The sequence below is a fragment of the Silene latifolia genome, chromosome 2, assembly GCF_048544455.1.
Source record: "Silene latifolia isolate original U9 population chromosome 2, ASM4854445v1, whole genome shotgun sequence".
In the NCBI taxonomy this organism is placed as follows: Eukaryota; Viridiplantae; Streptophyta; class Magnoliopsida; order Caryophyllales; family Caryophyllaceae; genus Silene; species Silene latifolia.
Window position 1 is genome coordinate 58951383 of NC_133527.1, and position 18072 is coordinate 58969454.

Sequence of the window (18072 nt, forward strand, 5' to 3'; positions counted from 1 at the left end):
AAAAATAAGACAAAAAGAAAGAAACACAGAAAACCCGAGCCTCTGGAAGAGGCAAAGCAAAACATGCGATCCTTCGAAGAGGCGCAGCTGCTGCTGCGTTTCTTCTCGACGTCTAATTACTGCTGTTTTGTAAAAACAGTTTGTAATAAAGGTTTTTAAATTTAGTTTTAGATATAATTGTGACGTAAATCTTACATTAATGAGTACAAAAAAATAAAATACAATAAAAAAGATGGGATTTACACCCTCAAACTTACATGATTGACGAAACGAGATTGACTAAGTTAACGTTAGTGATTGCTCGACTCGAATGTATGTAGAAAGTGCCCTCGCTGGAGGACTTTAGATTAATTGATTGATGTGTAGTGGTCAAATTGGTCGGTCATGCAACGTTACTGGTACTCAGAAAATTCTTAGCTTACGTTGTCGATTGATCAAGCACGTAGGCGTCGAATGCTTAGAGCAAGGTCTAGAATGAATTGGGAGAAGAGAAGGGTGGACACTCGCGTGAAAAATATAAAGACCGGAGGTCTCTATTTATACTAGAAAATGTGAAGAGTTTTGGAATTACACAAACTTTGGAAAGAAATCACGGAAATATTCCGTAAACAGTAAAAACAGGCTGGAGAAGAGGCGCAGCTGCTGCTGTGGTCCTTCCAAGAGGCACAACACCTGCCGCGTCATCTCCCCAGAGGTTTCCTCTTGTAAAAGAAAGATTTCCGCGTTTCTTTTATGGAATTGTGGTAGATCTGTACTTCCTTATTCCCTAAAATATGATATATATGATATATTTTACCAAAAGATATAAATTAAATTATGGAATAAATATCTGGAATATTCTAGAACATTCCAACTCGGCATTTTAAACGGTTTCTTAGAAAATGAAGCGGTTTTTGATCCAGACTCCAAATGAACTATAATTACTGTCAAAACGACCGTATCGGCGCGTAGATGACGACCAAGGGGTAGACACAAGGGTTTCAGCTATCACTTGACGATAAACATACGGACTGTCATAATTTGTTCCGCATACCAAACATGCGGCCCAATCATCACTGGGTGGTCGGCGGAAGGTGTAGAAATGAGGTATCTACAACTTGGGGTAGCCATTTTTTGCTTGACTCGGGTTTGATCCGTGTTGAGTCGGGATTTGAATTTTGAGTCGGTTTCTGGCCCGGTGTCGGTTTTGACTCTAATTAGTGTCATTTTAATGCAAATGGCAAGATAAAACCTTTTATGGCATTATTATTGACATTCGAGACTTATGTTAACTCGGGTTGACTCAGGTTGACTCGAGTTGCGGGTTTCTGAGTCGAATTTGGGTCCGAAGACGGTTTTAACTCTAAATAGTGTTATTTTAATGTAAATGAAGTTAGAAAACCATTTTTGAAATCATTTTTTATATCCGAGTAATGCATTAAGTCGTTTCATGTATAGCCATTCCACGCACGCATATCAAAAACACGTTATAGTCCGATCATCAACGTGTGGTTTTTGGAAGGTGCAAATACTGGGTATCTACAGATGTCTTCTCAAGTGGTGTATACTTAGTCTCTTATTCTAAGAACTTTTTACTAAGGTAGTAGATAGCTCTCTCTTCTGTCTCGATGACTTTTGCGAGCATAGCCCCCATAGCCGCTTCTGTGACTCTGAGGTATAGAGATAAGGGTTGATCTTTCTGCGGTGGCATTAGAACTAGTGGCTAAGCCAATATCTACTTGATTCTGTCAAATGCCTTTTGATAATCGTCGTCCCACATGGTGTGGTCTGTTTTCTTGAGTTTTTTGAATATAGGTTCGCTAATCATGGTGAGTTTCGAAATAAAACAACTGATGTATTGTACTTTGCCCAGGAAACCCCGAACTTCCTTTTCTGTCTGTGGCTGCAGCATCTCGATTAGAGCCTTGATCTTGGATGGATCAATCTCTATTCCTCTTTGACTGACTACATACCCTAATAGCTTGCCAGAAGTGACTCCAAACGCTCATTTCTGAGGGTTAAGTCTCATGTTGTACTTGCGCAATCTGAGAAAGAACTAGTGAAGGTTGGCGATATGACCTTGCCTATCCTTGGACATGACAATCATGTCGTTGACATATACCTCTACTTATTTGTGCATCATATCATGTAAGAGGGTAGTCAGGTGCGTTGATACGTTGATCCAGCATTGATGAATCCGGTTTTGAATTGTTTGTCCACTTCCTCTTTGATATTGAGAGCCCATTTTGTTCTCACTTGACGAAGTTTCTGTTTTACGGGTTTAAAACCTGTTTTGGTTGGGATTCGATGTTTTGAAATATCTTTGTCTATTACTAGCATATCCTTGTAGAACCAAGCAAAGACGTCTTTGAATTTGTGACGAATGTCGATGAAGCGAGCTCTTTTATTTGGGTCAAAGGTTGTCCCTATCCTAAGTTCTTGGGGTTCTAAATCTGTCCCTATGTTTATAGGTTCAGTGCTCTCCATAACTGGTGCCCTTATCCCTCCTCTAGTATTTCTTTAATTATGCAGGGAGGTAGTTCGATTGAGTCTGAGTCAGGATCATCCTCAGTATCATCATAAATAGAATTGCAGTCAAGATAACACAAGGAGTAAGCAGAATCAAATTTATTCATATTAATGTTTGAAAATAGTTGAAACAAAGAAGCCAACTGCGCTGTAGTTAGTGGCGGAAATGGGACAGTTGTTGGGGCATTCCTCGAGCTGCTATTATAAGACGATGCTAAGCTAGGAGAAACAAAGGGATGGGGAGTGACAATAGGAGGAGACTCTCTAATGACATCCCCAGACTTAGACTCAGTTTCTGACTTGATTCCGACTCAGATTCGAACTCCTCGTCTTCTGGTTCTCCTGTGAACATCTCTCCTTCTCCAGTTGTGAGCAAGAAAAGCCTTCCTTGATTGTTGGTCGATTTAATTTACTATCTTCATCCTTTCTGCTGATTGGCTGGGTTTGCATCCGTGATGAGTGCTGCGGTGTTGAAATGGTCATCCCGAAGTAGCATGGTAATAATCTCATCTTGGGTTGCCTTAACGGATCAATCTTCTCCGAATAAAAGGCTAACGGCTTATTCGTCGAGACAAGGTGTCGAACAGCTTTTGACGGTAGGAACCATTTCCTGAGGAATGAAATAACAATCATGGAACTCAATTCCAGCTAGCTTGTTCCCTTCGAACATCCAAGGTTCAGGAAATCCGTGAAAAGATTCATGGTCTCCTTTCTTGACAAAGTACCCATTTAGCGTAGGGTGATATGGTCGCATTTGGACTCCTTGATGTTTGAGATCGTGGACCTCAGTGAGCATTTCGAAAGCCTCGAGTATGACCTTCTTTGAATGGTGGGAAGGTGTTGTTCCGGATAGGGTTTAATGGCATTCTTGGGAGGTATCCCTGGGATTTGAGTTTGTGGTTGACCACTAGATTAGAATAGGGGTTACAGTATAGAGGTGCCAAATCACTTTCCACAAGGTTGATGATTTAAAATCCTCCTAACTCGTGCACTGGGTCCGACACGACCTGATTGTTGGACATCTTTTCGATGACTGCTTTGATAGGTGACGAAGTGATCCTCACTATTCGACCATCTAGAGGGATTTTGATCCCATCGTATGCGCGAACAGCTTGATTAGTTGGAGTCCAGTCTGACTCTTTTATGCTTAGCTTGTAAGCTGTTTTCAGTTATATGACGTTGACTATAGAACCATCATCCACTAGTGTCATGGGTACATTCTTTTTGAGACATGTAACCGTAATGTACAAGGCAAGGTTATGAGTGACACTAAAAGGTGGCAAATCTTCATTTGAGAAAATAAATGGGTTTCTTATCTCGATTGAGTCCCGGAGGAATAAGTTGACCACATCGTCTGGAATAGAGTCGTGTGCTACGTTGAGTTTAAGCAATGCTTGTAGCAAAGCTTCACGATGTGGAAATGAACTAGCAACTAGTTGCCAGACTGAAAGTTCAGTCTTTGTCTTCTGTAGTTGCTTCATTAAGTGGTCAGTGACTGAATCTTCATTATCTTCTCTTAGAGATGCGATATTCCCATTTGTAACTAAAATATTTGTTTGCACTGGAGTGACATTTTGGTATAGGTGACCTGATCGAGTTAGGCGATCTATGTCAAGATCCTCCAAAGTTTTGACCAAGGGATATTCTTTGAGGTAAACATCTTCGTCATCGTCGTCCCAAACGCCATTGATAGTGTTGAGTTCTTTGAGGCCTAGGATTTTGGATTTTAGATGGATGATTTGTTGAACCAAACGTCAATTGCGTTGATGACTTCTTGAATTGTAGATTCCCAGGATAGGGTGATGACCATTCGTGTGGCTCTTGGTGTCGAGATTTTTGACCTTTGTAAAGATGACACGACATCTTCCAGTTCAACAACCTGTCTACTCACACTTCTTGCCCATGTGACAAAATCTGCAATAGTGGTGTGATGGTAGAGTAGGCTTCTCCATGGTCGACCATATTGACCTCATCTTCAACTAGAGACATAAGGTGTGAGCAATCCAAGGTGGATTCCTCATCTGAGATCATTATAATTCCAAGAGGATTCTTTGTATTGTTAGGCTTACTTGCGGGAGGGATAGGAAAGCATCCATCTTCAATCATGTCTTGGAGAGCATGCTTCAGCCTATAACAGTTTTCTATCTCATGTTCTTTGCCCCTTGATGGGACTCATATTTGCACACATTTAGTCACCGAACTAGCCTCGTTTCTATGCTTTCTTGCATACATTAGGGTCGTTTCTTATCTTTAGCTTCCTACTTTACATATTGTTTGAGGTTTTGTGTCCTTGGTAGGAGAGGAATGCTTACCTTGCATATATGGAGCAAAATGGAGCTAAATGGATCGCATCTAACGACCAAGCAACAAAGAGGAGACCAATAATAAAGGCCTAAGTCAATAAAACAAGTATTTGGCCAATGATGAAGGACCCCCAAGGCTCCTCAACGATCCCCACGAATCATGAGGCAGCCAATTGAAGAAGAAGCTAAACTGGCCTATGAGACAAGCGTCCCAAGCTCAGCCCGAGCGTCCTGAAGATCAAGACGGGCGTCCCAAGACTCGGCCCGAGCGTTCCACAAGCAAGACGGGCGTATTCCTTTGCAGCATGGGCGTCCACAGGGACAAGTCGAGCGTCTCCTTGAAGGACTTGCAAGGCATTAATCTTCATCTTAGGGACTTAATCGTCATTTAATCCCTTAGTTACCCTAATACTTGTACTTAGTTTAAATACCCCATTGTATTAGTAGATTAATCACCAATTCTTAATCAGGTTATAATCAAGTTCATTACCAAGTTTTAATCAAGTTTTATTAGTGTTAATCAGGTTTTATTACACAATTCAATCTTAATCACATCTTAATCTTTTCTTAATTATTCAAGTGTTCTTACATTTAGTTAGGTAATTTGAAGACTATTTGGGTTTATTGGAGAATTGACAACTCTTCATTATTCATCAAGTTTTCTTCTATTATTCTTTGCTTACTATTTGGATCATTCTAAGTTGCTTCAATTCCTTTTATCCTTTGCATAATTATTGTTTATTGTTTTACTCATCCATCATGTTTAGCCTTGTTAATATGATTGACACCCTTATTAGCATGTTTTTCATGATCATGAGTGAGTAGTCTCCTAACTAGAGTTAATGGGGGATTAGGGGAGTTAATCATGGGGTAGATCTTTACTTAATAAGTTCATATGATTGCTTGCTTGTTGTAGTTTCAACTTATGCACATGTTATGCTTGATGAAATGCTAGATTGACAACCTAGCATGAATCTCTTATCCATTCAACAAGACTTGTAAGACATAAATAAACTCAAGGCTTGTTAGACCATGCATATAGTTGAATAGAGAGAATTAAGTCGACTTGTAGGAGTTGTAAAGACTTGACCGACTCGGCTCCGGGACCAAAAACTTCCTAGGAAATGTAAGATATAAACTAACTCGATTACACTACAACAATAATTTGCCTGCATCTATGAAACTTGTTTATGCGATCTCCCCATGATTCCCTTATGAACCCATGACACCCTAGTGCCTTAATCAATTGTCTACAAACCTCATTTACTTGCTTTGTTTTACTTTCATTTGTTTACATTTTTTTTGTTAAGTAGTTTAGATTGCAAACCTCAAACTCAACCCAAATTGTGACACCCAAAGACATAGCTTTCTACAACCGATAAATCAATACAATACCCGTACCTTGGGATACAACCTTTACTTACCACTCTACTAACACTTGTTTGTTGAGATTATAAATATTGTTTTGATTGGTAAGTTTAGATGAAAAAGTTTGAACCGAATCAAAAATGGCGCCGTTGCTGGGGACGGTGTTCAATTGAATTGTTACCATTTGTTGTTTTTAGTTGTGCCTTTCTTAACCTTGGGGAAGTCAAACTCCTCAAGGTAGTTTTAATTGTTTTCTAGTTGTTTGATTTTTTAAATGTCTAGGAGATCACAAGGCGGTCTTTCGCCTATTGATCCCGAGATTGAAAGAACTTTGACAAATATAGAAGAACCGTTAGAGGGACTTCAACAATTGTGGGTATTGGAGAACTTGTGGACATTGGTATCATCTAATCAGATAGTGTTGAGTTTACCAACCCTTTTACAAGACAAAGAGAAGAGAACCAAATTCAAAACCAACCACAAATCAACCTACAATGCCTAAATTTTCATCTCATTCCGTACCAACCGAGGAGAACATACCAAATGATACTCCAACACCACCCCACTTGACCGGTAATTTCATTGCCAAATCCGCATTCATACAATTAGTTGAGAGAAGTCAATTTGGAGGGATGCCTAGTGAAGATCCGCACCTACATATAGAGACTTTTTGTGACTATTGTGATGCAATTTCCCAAACGGGGGTAACTCAAGACCAAATTCGATGGGTATTGTTTCCTTTTTCCTTGATCGGAACCGCAAAGCAATGGTTAAAGAGCCTAGACAAGGCCATTCTTGCAATTGATTCATTGAAGAAGTTAGCACTTGCCTTTTACAAGAAGTTCTACCCTCCGAATAAGACTAACATGTTAAGAGCCCAAATCACCGGGTTCAAGCAAAAATATGAAGAGTCTTTATATGGGGCTTGGGAAAGATTCAAAGATACATGTATCTCTTGTCCTCAACATGGACTAAGTGAATGGTTTTTTGTCCAACAATTTTGAAATGGGTTGTATGAAGATGCAAGGAATGTGCTCAACATGGGTTCTAATGGAAGATTAACCGAGGTAGATGACAACCAAACTTGGGCAAATATAGAGGAGATGGTGATTCACAACTCAATATAAAAGGCCAAGAAAAGTAACTAGGGGAGGAAGACATGAAGTTGACTCTGTCACACAATTGAGTGCCGATTTGGGTGCCCAACTAAGCTCCCATATTGACACAATGAACTTGAAAATTGAGAAAGCCATAGCCAAGATGAATGAAGCCTCTTAATCATCCAAGCAACATCAACATGTCAATGCCATGGTGGCAACATCTTCTATTCAAAATGGAGTGTGTAAGAATTGTGGAAGTTTGGGACATGATCAACAAGAGTGTAGGTGCATAAGTGAGAAAGTGAATGCTTTCCAAGCATACAAGAATGACACCCCTTACTCCAACTACTATAATAAAAACACCAAATTTCACCCAAACTTCTCATAGAAAAGCCAAAATGTTCAAAATCCTCAACCAACATACACCCCACCTTCAATGAGAAATCCTACTCAAAGATCTTACTTCAACCAAAACCAACCCTCTTACAATCAATCGAATAACCAAGCTTTTGATTTTCAAAAACCGGTCCTCCAAATGCAAAAGAGCCACCAAGATTTCTTTTCTCAAATGCAAAGAGATAGCGAAGCTAAAGACACTACCATCAACAATATCCTTGCTCATACCAAGATGTTGGAAACACAATTATCCCAATTAGCCTCTTCAAGTTCCCAAAGACAAAAAGGAAAATTAGCTCCTCAAGGTAATCCTCCTACAAGACATGAAACCATCAATGCCATTCACTTGAGGAGTGGTACAAGATATGAGGGACCTAAGGTGCCAATTGAAGAGGATGTTATTGAGGAAAGTGTCAAGCAAAGAGATGTGATGGAACCATTGAGGAGAAATCCTAGGGTAGTGGAACCAACTACCAATGACTCATTGAAAAAGAGAAATGAAGAGAAGGCTAAAGAGGTTGAAAAAGAACCTATTGTGATTAGACTTCCGTTTCCTAGTCGCCAAGCCCAAGCTTGATGAGCAATTTGGAAAGTTCATGGAGATTGTGAAGAACTTAGAGGTTTCTATCCCATTCATGGAGTTTATCAACCATATTCCAGCCTATTCAAAATACATGAAAGACATCCTTACTAAGAAGAAGTCCATAGGGAAGTTTGAGACCATCGCTTTCACAAAGATAAGTAGTGCAATACTTCAAGGGAATTCCCCACCTAAGCTCAAGGCTCCAGGATGTTTCTCCATTCCATGTACCATTGGTGATACCACAATCAACAAGGCACTGTATGATCTAGGTGCAAGTGTGAGTGTCATGCCATATTCGGTATGTGAAAGACTAGGAGTAGGAGAACTCAAGTGTACTAACATGACCCAACAAATGGCGGACCGAACAACAAAGAAACCACTTGGAGTATGGAAAGATGTACCCATGAGAATTGGAAAGTTTTTCACACCGGTGTACTTTGTTATTGTTGATATGGAGGAATATTCCAATATTCCCATCATTCTAGGAAGACCATTCCTACACACTTCTGGAGCGGTGATTGATGTAAGGCACGGGATGCTCACACTTGAAGTTGGTGATGAAACAATCACCTTTATTCTTGATAAGACCATGAGAGCTCCCAACTTTCTTGAGCCATGCTTTATGGTTGATCACTATAGCCGGGAAGGTGACAAGAAGAAAGTGGAATCCCCATTCAAAGGACATGTGAAAGATGGAAATCTTAAAGAGAAGGGCAAAGAAACACCGCCCGATTGGAAGAAAGAAGTGGATATGATGTTGAAATGGCTCTATTCGGAGAGCATGGAATTTTTCACAACAAGAATGGGAGCTTGCAAAACTCACCCATGACAAGTATCAATGGAGGCCTCATTGGCCATGACAATAAGGAAGAAGAGTTGCTCTTGCTAATTCATGATCCTCCCAACAAAGGGAAAGAAGCAAGGGAAGTATGTGGTTTATGGGATGACAAATTCGAAGGATTTGTTAACCCTTACATTGGGAATGCTATGACTCTAGACCAAGGCTTTGTAGATCCTTGTCACCTCTTTGACTCGGGCTACTACATGAATGAAGACAACAATGTGCCAAGGTCTATACAAGACCTCAATCATGAAAATGAACAAGCCTTTGACTACTTCTAGAAGGCGTTTAGTAACATCAACAACGCCCTTCCTTTACCCCCTTGACACCTCTCAAGAGAAGGAGAGTTTGGTGGAGTCCTCCCTAAACCACCATTTGTAAATATTCTATTCTCTTAACTTGCATTTCATTTAACTTGTACATTACTCAATTTTTGCATTGTATTTTATATGCCTTGTTGTAAAATTTTTGTAACATGAGAGCAAGTGAGGGAGGGATTTTAATGTCTTTTGAATGTGTAGTGTTTGAAGATCAAGTGTGGGGAGGCAATTGTCTAGGCTAGCCAAGCCTTTGTAGTGCAATATCATGACGAAGGAATAGGGAATAAAGAAGCAAAGATTGCGGGAAAGGGATCCCCACGGGCAGATCTGAGCTCGTGGGGGCTAGGGCAAGAAGAAAATAAAAAAATTGAGCTGCAGCAGAATCCGATCGAGCTGGCATCAGGACGGGTGTCCCATTGCTCAACACCCTCGAGCCGAGCTCAGGTCGGGCGTCCCCAGTGCTTAAACAAAAATCCTAAAATGAAAATTGCCCGTCCCCAGACGAGGTCGGGCGTCCCTCCCTGTATACTAAGCATAAACACGGGATATTCAATCCTCATTCTTTATTTCTATTCTCCTTCAAACAAAAACACAACAAATTTCCTCACTAGAACCATCAACCCCATCATCTAAACTCACAAATTACTCAACCAAATTCATGCAAATCAATTGCAAACTTGCTCAAAATCAAAACAAATCACTCCTTTGTCAACAAGAAGACATTCAAACATCAAAATCAATCAAAATTTCTAGGGTTAGAGTGAAATCCGAAAACCGCAAATTGATTGAAAAATTGATTGAATTTCGAAGAAGAAAGGTGCATTCAAACATACTCTAGGTTTATTGAAATCAAATTTGAAGGAGAATCATCATGGCAAGAACAATGGGCAACACCAATGCATCAAAACCCCAAACTCTATCTAAGAGGCAAAACTTTCTAGCCTCATATGCTCTGGTGGTAGTGCAACAAGCTAGGGAGCAAGCAAGGGATGTCATTGAGGCTATTGGGGAAGTTACTACTACTTTACCGGAGATTTAGCAACTAACGAATTATCCGGAGGTAACTTTTATTTCTAATGAGCATAGAATTGTATTTGAATCCCTTGCTAAGAAGAAATATATAGCCACTAAGTTTGTATGCCAAGACACTTTGGAGAAATTGGGGGTGCATGACCAAACAAGAACATTTTTCGAGTCCATGGGATTGTCTACCTTGTTCGAAATGAATGAATTGACTTACCATTCCCTCACATAAAAGTTCATTAGCTCTTTGAAAGAGTATAAGGCAGAGACTCGAAAATATGTTGAATTTCGGCTTGAGAACAAGAGTAGGAGAATAATAAAGAATGATTTCGGAAAGGTAGTTGGAATTGGTGACCTTTGAAGTTTCCACAAGAAACCCCATAACTTTGATGCCAAGCCCCTTTGGAAGGCAATCTCTGGAAGAGAGTTGACTACATTTAGAGAATGCAATGCCTTGTATATCCATTATCCGGGTATACGGTATTGGCTTAGGTCCGTTTTCAACACCTTTATTGCTAGGAAAGAACCTACCCACGTGACCGAACTTGACCTCGCCTACTTGGATTCCAAAATGAATGCCAATGGGAAATCAAAGAAAGAGTATAATATCCTTCAATTGTTTATTGGGAGATGGTTGGACTTCAAGGAAGGAAGAGAAAAAATGGCTTTCATTGTGAATGGAGGCTTGATAACAAGATTGGCAAAGCACTTTAACCCGAAATTCAATGAAGATAGCACCTACAAACCGGTTAAAGTTAGAAGCCTCCTTGACATGAGTACTTTAATTCACAAGTTCCATTGGGTAAGACATGACAACTCCACCCAAGGATATGAATGGATGATCAAGTATGCCTATTCGTTTATCTTGCCCGGCAACATTTGCTGAATTTCTACACGCCGGAATAACTACCTTCTCCACGTCTCAAACCATGCCAAGAACATCATAAACCAACAAAATGTCAAAGTGAAGAAACCTCCTCCTTAGTGGTACCTCCTTACCCCTTTGCCTACCAAGAATTCACAACAAATGATCCTAGTGTTGTGACGGGCAATGATTAATTGGCGTAATTCATGAAGCATATCCATAAAGAATCCTACAAAGATCGGATGAACGCTTATTACGCCCAATATCCACCCCTTTACCATCTTCTTAGGCAAGGACTCCTTGATCCCAAGTATTCTTTGCCTTATTGGGCAGATAGGAAAGTGTTATTCCCTCATGCTTCTCAAGATGAAGAAGGGGATATCCGGGAAACTAGGGAGAATGAGGAGGATGTTGATGATGAGGATGGCAAAGGTAGTGAGTCGAGCCATGATGATGAAGAAAAAAGTTCAAATGAATAAGAAGAAGAAGAGGATGATGATGATGCCTTCGGGTCCATGGAGGGAGATGATGATGATGACATGAGTGAGAGTTGATGGTTGAACAAGGCGTAAAGGAGGACGACCAATTAAGCGGTTGATGGCTTACATTAGCATCTCAACCAACCATTGTAAGTCTCCTACCCCTCCTTTTGCTTTGTTTTTATCTCATGTTTATATTATTGACATGACTTGTATAGCTTGTATAACATTTAGTTTAGAGTATTTAGAGAGTCATTTTAGACTCTTTGATGGATGAGAGTTTTTTGTGTCCTCGCACCACCAAAGGAGTCACACCTCGGTAACATTCAAGTGACTATCTTTTTGCTCCCACCGTAAAGAATCCAAAATGACAACTTACTTTTAGTGCATTGCATTTTCAAGCTTGTGAATAAACTTCCCTCTTTTTGCACTATAGATAGTGTTTTGTTCTGTTTGGGGAAGTTCATTCATAGGCAACCCGAGTTAATTTAAATTAGCTCTCCGAACAATAGAAAGCATACATCATATAGTTTAGTTTAGTTTGCATCATATGTAAATATCTAACATGTAGTGTGCATTTAGTGTAGTATTCATGCATTTCATTTAGTTTCATGCATTTGCATAAATCGTTATCGTCTTGTCAATTCAGGACAATGTCCATACTAGTGTGGGGATGGGGAATTCTAACATCTATTCTTATTTCAAAAATGATAAAATTTTGAAAAATATCAGAATTTCAAAAACATGTTCTTTCCTTTGTAGTGTATAATTGTATGTATTGTATATATTTGTTTGTTTGTTTGTTACTCTTATCATATTGGGTCGACTACGCCACATTCGAGGCAGGAAAGAAATAGAATATCGCATGGTATAATCTTTCCAAATCTCCTTCCTCTTTTTTATATGTTAATGACAATGTGGTTATATTTTGATTGATGCGGTACAAACCTATGTGTTGTTAAGAGTTTGCATCTAGTTTATATGGCATATTAGTTAATAGTAGCATATGCATTAGAGTTCTATATATGTTGGTTGCATCATGGCATGTAGTTTGCATACTTGAAAATTTTGTGAAAATGCCTATTTGGGAAGCTTGACAAGTGTATATAAGGCGCTTGTAGATTATTTTTCTCCTTGAGACTTTGTTTGCTAGAATAATCTCAAGACACCCTAGGATGTGTCATACTAGTATCTTTTGTCCCATAGTCTAAGGCCTAGTCAAGGGTTTGCATGTGTGTCACCTATCCAACTTTATGATCTGATATGGACTTGATTCACTTATCTAGGGGACCTTTATTGACTTGGTGGTTTGGCAACCCAAATACACTTTTCATTAAAAAGTTTGAAGTGCTCATTTCAAAAGTTATGTGAATGTTGAATCGTTTACATTTACCAAAGAGACCTCAAAATGTTTTGAATTATTGATATTGCCGAGATATTTGATTGAGGAGTACCACTTCAATGTGCTTTGGTGTGGGATCCATTGATTGGGCCCCCACACGGTTGTGAATTCGGCCGCCTAAAGACAACGTGACTATCACCCGAAGAACTATTGTCTAGAGGTTAACCGGTTGCCTAATAAGCGGTTCGCGAAAGCAAAGGACACTAGCAAATGAAGGACAAACCCCATCTCAAAGTTTTGGATTGTGAAATGCGGAAGTTGAATTGAGGTCATGTTTTGAAAGTTAGTCAAATGCACTAGTTTTGTTTTGATTGACTTAAGCACTCCATTCCAAAAAATCATTTTTGTTATTCCACCTTGTTGAGTTTGGGACGATCATTCACCTTTACGCTTGTAGAGAATCCGAGATTTATCATGCCACATGCCACTAACGTCATAAGGATCATCATTCCACCCCCATCTGATCGCCCTTGACAAAAGCATTTAGCGATTGCGGACAGAGGTAGCCTAGTTTAACACAACTTGGAGGTGACTTGTTTGTATCCTCTTGAACTAAGTAACTAGGAGAACTAATATCTATGACGGAGTGTGTGTGAACCCCCGCAATAACGCGGAAAATATAACTTGTAAATTCAAGCAGAAATTAGGAGATCTTCAAACTTTTAAAGTTTAAAGCGCGGGTTCATTAAAATCTAAAACACAAATAAAGAATTCGGAAATAAAGATTATATTATACAAACGTGATAGTCAAGGCGAGGGAAAATAAATCCCTCGAATGACAATACAATAAAAGGTGAGTCTAAGAAATTCTAATAAACCGACTACAAGGCCAAAGTGCTCGCTAGCTCACACATGTCTTCACCCCATAAATGTACCAACTAACTACATGTCATTCATGTAATTATGAACGTCACAGTCAGTGGGGAGTAACTCAAGGTTCTCCCAGCCACAAATTGTCAAAATCAACATAACAAAGAACTAAAACAGGTAAGTGAGGTAAGATACTTACAACAGATATGTATATCAAGTTTATATTTAAACATGGCAATTAAATGAGATAGAACAAGATAGATAACATTAGCATAGTAAAGATTCAACTATTCATGTGAGACAATTAAATAATATGGAAGACAAGACTACGGTCATTTATACAAAAGCACGCATTTCAAGGAAATACAATATAGATATGAGATTAGAATCCGAATCATATGAAGTAGTTAAGTAAGGGATCAACCAATGCAAATTACAAGAATAGAAACCGTAGCCATTACTTGGAAAACCACTTAGCAAACATTGCACGGGACATGGCTATTAATGTCACATTCATACTTATGCCTTGCATTTCACCATAAGAACGGATGGGTACATGAATCCCGACGATCATATTGTAACTATAGGGCTTTTAGGTCACCTCTAGTATCTGATAGGACCAAGACTGTCACAACCAACAATACAAGACACAACTCTTGCCTTGAATGACATATACCAATATCTATAACCAAGCAAGACCTTTACTACTCATTATATATAATTCTCCTGGTAGGACGACAATGGTACTCCCAAGACTCAGTCCTAGTCTAAGTCTGGCAAGACTCTTGGGAAAACACAGTTCCCGATTTGACATGCGGCAGGACAGTCCGCATCCAAGACGCGAAACCTAATTCAGAAATCGAGAACCCACAATCGGCAGGACAGTCCGAAAGAGGCGGAAGATATGAGCTAAACTCATAATCGGCAGGACAGTCCGAAAGAGGCGTAAAGATAAGTCAAGCAAAAAGGTATAGCATAAAGGCTTTATCACAAGAATACGACTCCACCAAATGAATATTCCAAAAGAGATGATTCAATTGAAGTGAGGAGAATAAATGTCAAGAATCAATAATAATTCAGGTGGGATATACCATGCCAATTGATACTCATAAACATGAATAGATAACCCTTTTCTTGAATACTTGTCAATTGAATAGAAATATAAATAAATGGAAATAGACCATTTATAACGAGCAAAACAAGAATTTAATTATAAATGACCCAAAAATAAGATAGACCATTTATTACTCACAAGGTATAAATAATTAAATTGAACTCATATTATAATGAAACATGTCATTTCATATATAAATGACTAATTAAATAGTCAAAATTTCAAGCAGCCATAACTGGCAGTATGCATTTGTAGAGCAAATGGCACGGATGCTTTGTAAATTGCACACAACTGTCACGTTATTCGTTGCAGGATATTCCAAACACAACATTTATTCGGAATCCAAGTACCAAGCAGCCACCACAAAATGCATTCAACTATAGATGTGAACAAACAGTGGGTTTTCACAAAATTCACTCGATGTAGACGATCAAACAGTTGACTCGCAAAATTCAATTGATTGTAGGGCAATAAATAGTTAGCTCTTACAAAGAGCAGTGGACTGTAAATGATTTTCACAAAATTTACCCGACTATAGATCAATTACCCCATTCGACACCAATGACTCTGTCCCAAAAAATTCACGGTAACACCGTCCCAACATCAATCATCCTTACGCCCCAAAAACAGTCCTGAACTACATAGCAAAACTGCCACAAAAACAGTCCTAAAATAGTCTACTCAACACATTATAACAGTCCCAAAAATGTCCCGAAGTACCTGCAAAGCGGACTCAAAAACACTCCCAATTTCTGTCTTTAAGATAGTCCAATTTCCACTCCTATAACTTCTATGGAACCGTGCCAAAACAGAATTCAAACACCCTAATTCAGCATCATTTTGGGACGGAAAATAAACATACAAATGAGAAAAACACAAAGAACCAAACTTTAACAAACAAGAGCATATAAAACGACACATAAGATGGAATTTCGACGTTTTTGTCGAGTAACCTATCACCGTTACCTCGAAAACGCTTTAAATCATCAAGCAAACCGTTCAGCAAACACGGGTCTTCGAAACCTTTATCAAAGGGCAAGAAAACGGGATAAAGAGGCTAGAGAACGAATACTCTTATAAGACGGCGACTTTCGAAACTACCACAAAAACGAGACTTTCTTACCTAGAAAGATGAAGGAGGAAGTAAGGAGGAGAATGGTACAAAAATTATGGAATTTGGTCGGGAAATGAGGTCGGGATCTGAGGTCGAAACTTGGCGGAAATGGAGTTTAAAGGTTCTGTTTGTTTGTCATTGTTTGCAGCTTTAGTCGAAAAAAGAAAGGGAGTGTGAGGTGGATTGAGGACGGGAGTGTAAGATGATGATGATGATGATGATGATAATAATAATAATAATAATAATAATAATAATAATAATAATAATAATAATAATAATAATAATAATAATAATAATAATAATAATAATAATAATAATAATAATAATAATAATAATAATAATAATAATAATAATAATAATAATAATAATAATAATAATAATAATAATAATAATAATAATAATAATAATAATAATAATAATAATAATAATAATAATAATAATAATAATAATAATAATAATAATAATAATAATAATAATAATAATAATAATAATAATAATAATAATAATAATAATAATAATAATAATAATAGGCATTTTGTGCTTGGGCAAGTTGTTATCGATCTTTGTTCAAATGAAAGTGTGCTAAGTATGGGGATTTGTGCGCGATAGCGGGTTATGGTTTCCTTCCTTTCTCCTTCTCTTCACTTGGGAGCTGGGTTCGGATCTTGTTGCCTTGCTCAAGCGGATCCGAAATTCTCGGTATCTCAGGATGCGGGGGCTAGGGTGGCCGCTTATATTTTTACTAGACTTAGCTTTACTATTGCTAAGGGTGTGGGAGCCCAGATTGTCTCTCGGCTCCCCACCAATTTCATGTAAACTTTTATTCTTATTTTAATGAAAGCTGCGCGCATAATAATAATAAAAAAAAAAAAAATTAATAATAATAATAATAATAATAATAATAACAATAATAATAATAATAACAATAATAATAATAATAATAACAATAATAATAATAATAACAATAATAATAATAACAATAATAATAATAATAATAATAATAACAATAATAATAATAATAATAATAATAATAATAATAATAATAATAATAATAATAATAATAATAATAATAATAATAATAATAATAATAATAATAATAATAATAAGAGAGGAGAGAGAGAGGCGATCTGCGATTCCTGCCGTCACGCGTTTTCTGCCACCGCCGTTAACCACTGCTTCCTCACCGTCTTTCCTGCCTCACGTCGGCCCCTTCTCGCCGGCGGTCGTGTGGTTATCGGTGTAGGAGTTCTATTTCTGCGGTTTTGGTTATTACGTATTAGGGCATACGATCGTCTGCGTTTCTGACGCCTTTCTGCCGTCGGCTGCCGACCACTACACCAATCCGACCATTTAGACCACACGTCGCTGGTCTGGGTGGTGGTTGTTGGCCATTTTATACGGCTATCATCGTCGACTGGTTTGCGTGCGGGAGTGGCTGTCAATATCGGGGGTTTCTATCGTCTCCTACGTCGGTTACTCCCACTGCCACCACCATTAGGCCACCAGACCTCACGTCGCCGGTCTAAGGTGGTGGTTCGACGGCTCTGCCCTATGTCCCACTGCTGCTAAGTGCCTGCATTTCGTGTTTTTTGCGTAATTCTTTATTTCGTTTTCAGTTTCGGTTCCTTTTTTTTTCCATCCCATGTTGCTGGTTCCTTTGGCTTTCTGATCTCTGGTGTCCGGCCACCTATTCCGCCTCTGCTGTCGGTGTTTGGGTTGTGTGGGTGTTTATGGATAGCGGGTTTGTGGGGTTTTGGGTGCTTTTGCCGACTGCATTTTGGTGGTTGGTGTTCTCGGTTGTTCTTGCTCATCACCGGAGTGGATGGTGCATTGGTGGTCAGCTGGG

The 18072-nt window shown here is 38.7% G+C and overlaps 1 non-coding gene across 1 annotated transcript; it reads right to left on the reverse strand.

The window, feature by feature from the left end:
* Nucleotides 1-7045: 7045 nt before the first annotated feature.
* LOC141645091 (small nucleolar RNA R71) lies at nt 7046-7152 on the reverse strand. The gene has a single exon (XR_012544684.1). It is a non-coding gene; the product is annotated as a small nucleolar RNA R71 (small nucleolar RNA).
* Nucleotides 7153-18072: the final 10920 nt, after the last annotated feature.